Source organism: Arachis ipaensis, chromosome B9 (assembly GCF_059453495.1).
Source record: "Arachis ipaensis isolate K30076 ecotype BB chromosome B9, ASM5945349v1, whole genome shotgun sequence".
Lineage (NCBI taxonomy): Eukaryota > Viridiplantae > Streptophyta > Magnoliopsida > Fabales > Fabaceae > Arachis > Arachis ipaensis.
The window spans coordinates 51,831,303-51,840,706 of NC_142444.1; positions in this window are offsets into that span (position 1 = coordinate 51,831,303).

Below are 9,404 nucleotides of genomic sequence, written 5' to 3' on the forward strand. Positions count from 1 at the left end.
ATAAAAATGCAAGAAGATAGCTCATGAAAGCAGAGAACATAGAATTTAAGCATTGAACCCTCACTGATGATGTATGTATGCTCTAATCTTTCTAGGGTATAGGGTAATCACTCTATCCTTTTCTAATAATGCTTTCTAATTTTTGTTCTTCACCTAACCAATCAACAACAATTAATATACTAATGCAAACATCATGATGTCTTTTCAAGGTTGTAATGGGGCCAAGGTATGGGTAAGGGTACATATATGGCTAAGTGAGCTCATAAATTGAATCTTTAATTAACCCAAGCTTTCACCTAACACACATATATAAATTCTATATAACTTAAATTTAATACCTAGCTACCCAAAATTTCTCTTTCACATTCCATACTCATGTATCAACTTTTATTTTAATTTTATCATACATGCATTGATCTTTGAATTCTTAACTTAACATTGGGGTGATTTTGTCCCCTTATTTAATTATTGAATATTTTTGGATTTTTTTTAACATAACATAAAAATAAACATAGCTTATCAATGCACATAGATTTCTAATTCTTGTAGTTTCACATGAGTAGGTACCCAAATTCCCATTATATCATCATGACACATTCCCTTATTATCTTTTGTTCTCACAATTTTCCCATACTTAATTAACACACAATTCTATCTTAAGCTAACTAAAGATTCAATTGGGATGTAAAATTGTTTTTCTGCTTAAGGCTAGTAATGTGGTAAAATAAAGAACAAATGGGATTTAAAGGCTCAAAGTGGCTAACAAAGATAATTGCAAGGGTAGGCCTATTTGGGATAAGTGAGCTAAACAAATAATGGCCTCAATCATATGCAGACATATAAATATATTAAACATTGGACATATAGGATGAAACAAAATATAGATTACAATCATAGAGAAGTAAACACACAAGAATAAAATAGTTATGGTTAAATAATGTAACCATGTATAAAGGCTCAAAGTCTCACAGGTTGTGTGTTCTTTAGCTCAAAAACCATGTTTCAAATACAACTTCAAGCAGATTTAACATAAAAGTTTTAATTAAAATTAGTGAAATTTTGTTCTAAAAATAGGGTCTTAGAAGAAACTTATTGTCTTTTCAATCAAGTAGAACATGCATGCAACTAATCTATTACTATGCAATTTATCCTATTCTACAAAAGAAAGACTAACTAAATATCCTATTTTATTGGTCTTAGGGAAGAGAAATTAACTCCGGAAGTCAGGTACTGACCGACCTCCCCACAATTAAGGCTTTGCACCGTCCTCGATGCCATCTGTCAGGAACAAAGGTGGGCTGGTAGCAGTATCTCCACAGTCGGGACCGTCATGACTCCCTATGCTGGTAAAGGAAGTGGAGTCCGGGGTGTCTGAGTCTCTGTATTTTCCCTTAAGTAGCTCCTTGAGGTATGTGAATCGGCGCTTGTTACGACGCTCTCTTAGTTGTGCTTTGTGTTCCTGCCGATCCAACCTTTCAAATATCTGATGGAGCAGTTGATTTGTTGTAGGTGCTTGTGGTGATGAAGGAGGAATATCTTCAGCCGGTTCAGTAGGCTGGCTTGTAGTGGCTGCTGGAGGTCTGATATATTTCCTGTTAGGGACATACTGATCATCCCGTGGAAGCATGGCTTTGGTGTCCCCAGCTCTGTAGGAGACTCCGGTTGCTGAGACAAGATTTGAGACCAAGGCGGGAAAAGGTAAGTTGCCCGCAATTTGTACATGTCCCATGGTATTCCGGATATGTCTTGGTAGGTTCAGAGGCTGGTCTGTAAGGATGCACCATAGTAGAACGGCCATGTCTACAGTGAAGGAGGACTCGTGAGTGCTCGGAAAAACGTAATGGGACATAATCTGTGCCCATACTCGAGCCTCCAAGGTAAGTGCGGAAGCAAATATTCCCTTAGGACGGGAACGATGATATCCGTAGATCCATCTGCTGCCAGGTAGTGCGATAACTCTAAGACCAGCGTCCCAGTCAAATTGGTACATCTGGCGCTTGAGTGCGGCTTCTTGAAATGCGTCTAGTCCTTCTGGAGTAGGGGGAAGATCTAAAGCTCGTTGAATGGCCTCTTCTGTGATGGGGATTTGCTTCTGACAGACATAGACAGACTGCAGGGTCGGCAGGTGAAAGTTGGAGTAGAACTCGACTACCCAGAAAAGATTAACCTACCGTGGCTGTCTCTGTAGGAAACCCCACTGTCTTCGTGCAATTTGCGGCTCAACAAAATCAGCAACGTGGTTTGGGAGGATAAGAAGGTATTCGTTGTTATAACTCCTGTCTGGCAGGATGGAGAACATCTGCTCACAGTAGCGATTGGGAAATCGCGCAGTGTCCTTTGCTGGGAAAGCTTTCTCTTTATCATCAACCTTTATAATATCTCTTAATTCTTTTTGTTGAGGGTTTAACTGCAGTTGAAGATGGCTCTGCCACTAATGCTTGTTTTGTTCCTCTCTTTGCTGGTGGTTTGGAAGTAGCTTTCTCCTTGCCTTTCTTGGTGGCCATCCTGAAAGGGAGAAAAGAGAAAGTATGTCAAAATGTCAAGGGGTAGAGCAAGGAAGATGATGGTATGGGTGGTAATCAATGCACATTAAAGATGAATGAAGTTAACACATGGTCATGACTGCATGTGAAAAATTATCATGAGGAATATAGTAAGTGCATATGATGACAATTAAATGCAAGGTGTTTATTGGCATGCAGGCAAAGGCATGAGTAGCATAGAATAAGCATTCAATGTCTAGGTTAGATTACCAAGTCTTTCATACTAACAAACTGTTTGTAATGACAATTATATTAAATTAATATGATATGAAAAAGGGTTTTGTGAAAAGCAAGCATTTAGAGTAGGAGAATAAAAGAATTCAAAAATAGTGCACAATGCCATACGGGCGTTTTCACAAACACATAGCATGCATGGTAAAGAAGCTATTGAAAGTATTAAATGGGACATGCAAGCAACCCTTGTAAAAAAGTAAAATATAATTGTCAAACAGTTCCTGAATAATCCACAAGCACACCATAAGGAATAATAATGACCCTAAGAAACATCCAACACCAATTAAAAGAAAAAGAAAGAAAAGGAAAACATGGATAATGCAAGTAAAAAGAAAAAGAAAAGGAGAAGAAAACATAAATTGAGAAGAAGAATAGAAAAGTAAAGAAGAGAAGAAGAAAAGAAAAACCTTGACAATGGTGGTGAGAGAGAGAAAGTAAAAAGTGAGAAAGAAGGAAGGAGAAAGAAAGGGGAAGAAAATAATGAGGAGGAAAAAGAAAAAGTAGGATTTGGGGAAGAGAAAGATAAGATATTTGGAAAATTAGGATAAGCTATGCGGCGCAAGCGACGCGGACGCGTGGGGGATGCGTTCGCGCGACATGCGCTTAAATTAATCGACGCGGTCGCGTCGGTCACGAGGACGCGTGACGCGTTTTGTGCTACTGGCGCAAGGGCAGCCTCGCGCTCGCACAACTCTCTGTTCAAAGTTCATTATTGCCAAATTCCAGGGTGACGCGGTCGCGTGGTCGATGCGATCGCGTGAGTGGTCATAATAGGGATATAACGCGGACGCGTGGGACACGCGGTCGCGTCGTAGGGCTTGTACATCCAGCACCATTCCAGCCCTACTCCAGCCTAACTTGCTGCCAAACACCCTTTTTTACGTCGATTTTCAGGTCACACGTCCGCGTGGGTGACGCGGTCGCGTGGGTCGAATCGTTCCAGGGGCACGCCTCCAGCCGCGCTCTCGCGTGACTCTCTGTTCGATTTATTTGCTTTCTTACTCTCCTGCGACGCGAACGCGTCGGCGACGCTGTCGTGTCGCATGCCCCGTTTTCTTTTAAATAAAAAAAGGTGCAAATACAGATGCAAACGAAATGTGCTAATAAGGAGAAGAGTTATTGAAAAAGAAAACTAAGAATAAAGAAAGGAACGATCATACCATGGTGGGTTGTCTCCCACCTAGCACTTTGCTTTAACGTCATTAAGGTGGACGCTCTACTAGCTCAGTCTTCTGCTGTGAGTGGATCCTCCAAGAGGAAGATTTCTAACTCCTTGTTTTTCGTCACCTTCTCACCATGATATAGCTTCAAACGATGTCCATTAACTTTGATGAATTCAGAGCTTGAAGGATGACTTAGGTGAAAAACTCTGTACGGCTCAGCCTTCTCTACTCGATACGGACCTTCCCATCTTAATCTCAACTTGCCTGGCATGAGCCTCAGTCTAGATTTGTAAAGGAGGACTAAGTCCCCAGGTTGGAACTCTTTCCTCTTGATGTGCTGATCATGTACAGCCTTCATCTTTTCCTTGTACAGCCTTGAGTTCTCATAAGCTTCTAGGCGAAGGCTTTCCAATTCTTGCAGTTGCAACTTCCTTTCAGCTCCGGCTTTCTCAAATCCCATGTTGCACTCCTTTACTGCCCAAAAGGCTTTGTGCTCTACTTCAACTGGGAGATGACAGTCTTTTCCATAAACTAAGCGAAAGGGACTCATCCCAATGGGTGTCTTGTATGCTGTTCTGTATGCCCAACGTGCATCTTGTAGCCTGGTGCTCCAGTCTCTTCTATGAGGTTTGACTATCTTCTGTAATATGTGCTTTATCTCTCTGTTAGACACCTCGACTTGCCTATTAGTCTGAGGATGGTAGGCTGTTGCTACTTTATAAATTATCCCATGCTTCTTCAGTAATCCTGTTAGTCTCCTGTTACAAAAATGGGTGCCTTGATCGCTCACGATTGCTCGTGGTGATCCAAAGCGACAAATAATATGGTTTCTAACAAAGGAAACAACAGTGTTAGCATCATCAGTGCGGGTAGGAATTGCTTCCACCCATTTGGAAATGTAATCTACAGCTAACAATATATAAAAATAACCATTAAAATTTGGAAATGGACCCATGAAGTCAATGCCCCAAACATCAAAAATTTCACAGAAAAGCATAATCTGTTGAGGCATCTCATCCCTCTTGGATATATTACCAAATTTTGGCATGGAAAACAGGATTTACAAAATTCAGCAGCGTCTTTAAAAAGAGTAGGCCACCAGAATCCACAGTCTAAGATTTTTCTAGCTGTTCTTTGAGGGCCAAAATGTCCTCCACTCTCAGATGAGTGACAGGCCTCTAAGATGGACTGGAATTCTGATTGAGGCACACACCGGCTAATTACCTGGTCAGCGCCACATCTCCATAAATATGGGTCATCCCATATATAATATTTAGACTCGCTTTTTAGCTTGTCTCTTTGATGCTTAGTAAAGTTTGGAGGAAAGGTGCGACTAACTAGATAATTAGCTACAGGTGCATACCAAGGGACTACCTCAGATACTGCTTGCAGGTTATCAAATGGGAAATTATCAGCTATAGGAGTGGAGTCATCTTTAATGTGCTCAAGGCGACTTAAGTGGTCCGCTACTAAATTTTGGTTACCACTCCTATCCTTTATTTCTAAATCAAATTCTTGTAGTAGCAGTATCCAACGTATAAGCCTCGGTTTGGATTCCTTTTTAGCTAATAAATACTTTAGAGCTGCGTGGTCCGAGTACACTACTACTTTAGTACCAAGTAAATAGGCTCGGAATTTATCCAGAGCAAAAACAATAGCAAGAAGCTCTTTCTCAGTAGTAGTGTAATTAGACTGAGCGGCGTCTAAAGTCTTAGACGCATAAGCAATTACAAAGGGGTCCTTACCTTCACGCTGAGCCAGCGCTGCTCCTACTGCATGGTTGGAAGCATCGCACATGATCTCAAATGGCTGGCTCCAGTCAGGTCCTCTCACAATTGGAGCTTGAGTCAGGGCCGTCTTCAGTTTATCAAACGCTTGTTTGCAATCCTCACTGAACTCGAACTCAATATCTTTCTGCAGTAATCTGGATAAGGGAAGTGCTACCTTACTAAAGTCCTTAATGAACCTCCAGTAAAAACCTGCATGGCCAAGGAACGAACGGACTTCCCTCATAGAGGAGGGGTAAGGCAAACTAGAAATAACATCCACCTTTGCTGGATCTACAGAAATGTCAGTATTAGACACAACATGTCCTAGTACAATACCTTGTTTAACCATAAAGTGACATTTTTCAAAATTCAATACAAGGTTTGTACTGACACATCTATCTAATACTCTAGATAAACTATCTAAGCAAAGGCTAAAAGAATCACCATAAACGCTAAAATCATCCATAAAAATCTCCATACAGTCCTCAATGAGGTCAGAGAAAAGACTCATCATGCACCTTTGGAAAGTAGCTGGTGCATTGCACAAGCCAAAGGGCATTCTCTTATAAGCATAAGTCCCAAAAAGACAGGTAAAAGTAGTCTTTTCCTGATCTTCAGGAGCTATATGAATCTGGAAATAACCTATGTAACCATCTAAAAAGCAATAATGTGATTTACCTGATAGGCGATCCAGCATTTGATCAATGAATGAAAGAGGATAGTGATCCTTACGAATGGCCTGGTTTAGGCGCCTGTAATCAATGCAGACCCTCCAGGCGTTCTGTACTCTGGTTGCTATGAGCTCTCCATGCTCATTCTTCACTGTAGTGACTCCAGACTTCTTGGGTACCACTTGTACTGGGCTTACCTATTCACTATCCGAGATGGGATAGATGATATCCGCCTCAAGTAGTCTGGTCACTTCCTTTTTGACAACCTCTAAGATAGTGGGATTCAGTCTTCTCTGGGGTTGATGAACAGGCCTAGCTCCCTCTTCTAAAAATATTCTGTGCTCACAAACTTGAGGGTTGATGCCTACTATGTCTGCCATACTCCACCCAATTGCCTTCTTGTGCCTCCTCAGCACACTAAGTAACTGCTCTTCTTGTTGAGAAGTGAGTTCCCTTGCAATGATAACTGGAAACTTCTGCTTGTCCTCAAGGTAAGCATATTTGAGGTGTGGAGGGAGGGGTTTTAATTCTAACTTCTGCTCATGGTCAGGCTCTGGATTGTCTGGAGCTGGTGAAAATGGTAAAGTACTTTCATTGTCCTCAGAAAGTGTCCCCACACTCAGACCTTGTCCTATGTACTTCTCTGCTAACTCCTCCTGGTGAACTTCAGCCACGGTTTCATCTATGATGTCACACTGGAGGATAGAATGATCTTCTGGAGGGTGCTTCATAACTCCATTCAGATTGAAGCTTACTACTCGGCCGTCTATTTCAAAAGAGTATGTTCCTGAAAAAGCATCCAATTTGAACTTCAAGGTCTTCAGGAATGGTTTTCTGAGTAGGATTGATGATGGCTTCTCTGAGTCATTTTGGGGCTTCTCCAAGATATAAAAATCAATGGGAAATGTGAGCCCCTTAATGCCCACTAATACATCTTCAACAACTCCAACCACTATAATAATGCTTTTATCTGCTAACACAAAACGAGCTGCCGACCTTTTTAAGGGAGGGAGCCTCAAAATATCATATATAGACAAAGGCATTATACTCACAATGCTCCTAAATCACACATGCAGTCAGAAAATACCACACCACCAATAGTACAATTAACCATACATGGACCTGGATCACTACACTTTTCAGGTATACCTCCCATTAAAGCAGATATAGAACTACCTAAAGGAATAGTTTCTAATTCATTAATTTTGTCTTTATGTATACATAAATCTTTTAGAAACTTTGTGTATTTAGGTACCTGCTGAATAACATCAAAAAGAGGAACAGTTACCTCAACCTTTTTGAATATTTCTACCATTTTGGGATCAGGTTCCAACTGCTTCCTGGGCTTCCTTGCAAGTTGTGGAAATGGAATAGGAATGGAATTTTCTACAGTGTCTGTGCCCTTTGGTGCTTCTTCCTGTGATTGAGCTTCTTCTTCTTTAGCCATGTCCTATATGTCCTCTTCCTCCTCAACATCTTCTATTTCCATTACCTCTTCAGCTGAGGCGTGTTTTAGTGGGTTTGGCTCTTCCTGATTCCTCTCTTGCAATGTGGTTCCAGACCTTAGGGTGATGGCATTAATTCCACCCTTTGGATTGGGTAATGGTTGAGAGGGGATTCCACTGGAGCTCAAAGGCTGGTTGATGAGCGGATAATTTATACGCTTTTTGGCATTGTTTTTAGTATGTTTTTAGTAGAATCTAGTTACTTTTAGGGATGTTTTCATTAGTTTTTATGTTAAATTCACATTTCTGGACTTTACTATGAGTTTGTGTGTTTTTCTGTGATTTCAGGTATTTTCTGGCTGAAATTGAGGGACTTGAGCAAAAATCAGATTCAGAGGTTGAAGAAGGACTGCTGATGTTGTTGGATTCTGACCTCTCTGCACTCAAAATAGATTTTCTGGAGCTAAAAAACTCAAAATGGCGCGCTTCCAATTGCATTGGAAAGTAGACATCCAGGGCTTTCCAGAAATATATAATAGTCCATACTTTGACCAAGTTTAGACGACGCAAACTGGTGTTCAACACCAGCTCTCTGCCCAATTCTGGCGTCCAGCGCCAGAAACAAGTTGCAAAGTGGAGTTCAACGCCCAAACTGGCACAAAAGCTGGCGTTCAACTCCAAGAATGACCTCTCCATGTGTAGACTTCAGGCTCAGCCCAAGCACACACTAAGTGGGCCCTGGAAGTGGATTTATGCATCAATTACTTACTTTTGTAAACCCTAGTGACTAGTTTATTATAAATAGAACTTTTTATCATTGTATTCGTAGACTTGGTTACTCCGGTTCCCCTCTGGGACCGAGACCAATGAACTCCATTATCACTTATGTATTTTCAACGGTAGAGTTTTTGCACTCCATAGATTAAGGTGTGGAGCTCTGCTGTTCCTCAAAGATTAATGCAAAGTACTACTGTTTTCTATTCAATTCATCTTATTTCACTTCTAAGATATTCATTCGCACTTCAACCTGAATGTGATGAACGTGACAATCATCATCATTCCCTATGAACGCGTGCCTGACAACCACTTCCGTTCTACATTAGATTGAATGAGTATCTCTTAGATCTCTTAATCAGAATCTTTGTGGTATAAGCTAGATTGATGGCGGCATTCATGAGAGTCCGGAAAGTCTAAACCTTGTCCGTGGTATTCCGAGTAGGACTCTCGGATTGAATGACTGTGACGAACTCCAAACTCGCGAGTGCTGGGCGTAGTGACAGACGCAAAAGGATAGTAAATTCTATTCCAGTATGATCGAGAACCTCCAAGATGATTAGCCATGCAGTGACAGCGCATCAGACCATTTTCACAGAGAGGAATAGGATGCAACCAACGACAAGGGTGATGCCTCCAGACGATTAGCCGTGCTGTGACAGAGCATTTGGACCATTTTCCCGAGAGGATTGAAAGTAGCCATTGGCACCGGTGACATCCTTACATAAAGCCAACCATAGAAAGGAGTAAGACGGATTGGATGAAGACAGCAGGAAAGCAGAGGTTCAGAGGAATGAATGCATCT